We start from the raw sequence: 2,796 nt of genomic DNA on the forward strand, positions 1-2,796 counted from the left end.
TGTGTGACAGAAGCAAAGACTGTATTTGAACTGGTGGAGGAGGTGACCCTGGGTAGAGTCAGATGAAGTAGAGAATCCTGGACCAGCCTGAGGAGCTGGGACTTTGTCTCAAGGGCAACAGGGAGTCTTGGGGGGCGGGGGCAGGGAGAGACAGACTTAAAAGTGAAGTTGCTAGGAGCAGAAGGTACTTTGTGGTTCATCTGCAAGAAGACAGGGCATATGTGGGATGTGCGGGGCTGTGCTGCAGGGGAGAGGAAGAGATGAAATCAGGTGGGAATTAGGCCTCTGGTTTGGGTGGAAATAGGCCTGGGAGATGCTGAGTCTGAGGACAGGAGAGGTGGACTCACAGGGCTAGGTCTCAGGGGAGGGGACAAGGACAGGGATGGGAGAGGCCAGTGCTTCTCCAGAAGGTGGTAAGATGTAGGCCAAGGTAACATTCAGGTGAACATCAAAGGTGAAGCCGCCCTGAGAAGGATTATGAAATGGGAGCTAAGAAGGACCACTAAATTTGAGGAGGTCAGGGTGCTTGTGACAAGAGAGGATTCAAGTGAAGGTGGAGGTGGGGGACAGACAATGAGAGGAGTGCACTGAAAGGGCACTGTTTGGAATCTAGGGAGAGGAGGTGTTGGGCCTCAGAGAAGCATCATACCTCCTGCAGAAAGATTTAGAACCCCAGGACCCTGAGAACCCAGAACTCCTTCTTAGCATCATGGGAAGGTGTGGGCCCCTGCACCTTGGAATCTCTGGGCTGTGAGTGTGGCTAGTGGTTCGTGGCATCAACTGGGCCAGCTGTGTTCTCCTGGATGTCTGCCCCCCTCCACTGCTTGCTTGTTTATTGAGCACTTACTGTGTACTTGGTTCCTTCAGGACCAAGAGAAGTGCTGTTTCCACACAGGAGAGAGAAAGGGGGAGGGGAAGGAGGGAGGGAAGAGAAGAGAGAGAGAGAGAGAAGAGAGAAAAGAGAGGGAGAAAGAGAGAGAAAAGAAGAAGAGGAGGAGGAGGGAGGGAGGGAGGATGAATGAAACCACCTGTGGATAAAACTTGCTGTGTTGAGCCTACATGCTCCCTGGGAGTTTCAGGGTTTCAGAAGCAGATTGCCAGGCCTTTCTTCCACTATACCCCTGGGTGGGTTTGAATAGCCAGCTTTTCTTCTAGAAGTTGAAAAGTTTACCTATCTGCACTGCCAGTCGGCACCAAGAAGCAAGAAAGGAAAAAGTGGTTGCTCAAAGCCAGGAGGGATTTGAGCTGAGACCCAAATGATGGAGAGCATGGAAGAGCGTTCCAGGAAGATGGAACAGTGAGTGCAAAGATTAAGAGGCAGCACTGTGAGTCTGGTGTGCTGAAAGATCATTGGCGAGCACTCAAGGCTGGGGGAGAGGATGAGGGGAGAGAAGAGACAGACGGTCAGGGAGGTGCTAGGAAGAGGAGGCTTGTGTGGGGTTTGTGAGGAGGAGGACATGTTTGGTTGTTATTTTAATAGCAATAGGGAGCCACGTACTCCTGTCAACGTACACATCATATCTTTATCCTCAGGATCTCCCTTCCTTTATCCTAGCCACCCAGATTAGTAGGTCGCCTCTTAATCTCCATCATGGCTCCAAATCTCTCCCTTTCACGCACTAATAACTCCCGTCTAGCTGGGGGCTTGCCTCAATGCTGCCCAACTTCCTTGAAACAAGAAAGAGCAGGAGTTCCTCCTCCATCCACCTTTGTGTTCTTGGATGAAGGCTGCCTGGCACATAGTAGGTGCTCAGCAAGTATCACTCTGCCAAAACGGGATGCCCTTAGGTTTAATAATTGTACCTGTCACTCCTTCACCTGCTGGTACAGGTGTGGACACGGACACACGGCAGGCATTTTTCTCTCTTGTGCCCCTGTTCCTGGAGCAGGGCCGCTGGAGATGTGCAAGTCCATGTTTGTTAAGTGACTTAGTGAATGTCCCATAATTTCTGCAGGGGGAACAAGACCAGCTCACTTGCAGGGAGGTGTGTGTGTGTGTGTGTGAGTCCATGTTTGTTAAGTGACTTAGTGAATGTCCCATAATTTCTGCAGGGGGAACAAGACCAGCTCACTTGCAGGGAGGTGTGTGTGTGTGTGTGTGTGTGTGTGTGTCTGTCCTGAGGCGGAGTGTGAGGTGGGAGATGCAGCTTGGCCCTTCAGGCAAGTCTGGAGGACAGAGAAGTGTTCTCCATTCTTTTTTTTTTTTTTTAATTTTTCTTGTATTATTTTTACGTGTACCGTCAAATCAGATCTGACTGGTACAGGAGGAGATTGCCCCCTCCTTCTCCAGCAGAGCATCTGGTGGATTTGAACCGCGTGTTCTCCATTCTAAGTGGCCTCTGCCTTCTAAAAGTTCCAAGTCTGAAAAGGGGGACTGGCTAATCTGCTGTTGGTGGCCAGGGGGACAGCTACTCCCATGCCAGGTTGGGCTCAGAGCTGTTCTGTACCACCCTTTCATTGAAAAGATTGTGCCATTGTACAGAAGGGAATACTGAGGCCCAGAGAGGGTGGTGGTAGAGGCAGGGGGCTCTGGGGTCTCTTCACTGCACGGCCAGCTTTCCTGTCTGCTCTTACTACTGGCTGCAGCCTCTCCACTCTGCATCGTAGCCCGATGCCCCTGGCTTCTGGGGCCACGGAGGAACAGTGGGCGACCAGGTATTTCTTTGCCCCTTTGCTTCCCGCCTTCCCTTTTCTTCTCTCTGTTGGAGACAAGGTGGGGGACTGGACCAGAACCTCAGTTTCCCCATCGGTCCAAGGCAGGGGTGGGTTCTCCAGGGCCTGACCGAGCGCGGGGGG

The sequence above is a fragment of the Elephantulus edwardii genome, unplaced genomic scaffold (genome assembly GCF_000299155.1).
Source record: "Elephantulus edwardii isolate Elephantulus edwardi_28Jun2011 unplaced genomic scaffold, EleEdw1.0 scaffold00217, whole genome shotgun sequence".
NCBI lineage: Eukaryota > Metazoa > Chordata > Mammalia > Macroscelidea > Macroscelididae > Elephantulus > Elephantulus edwardii.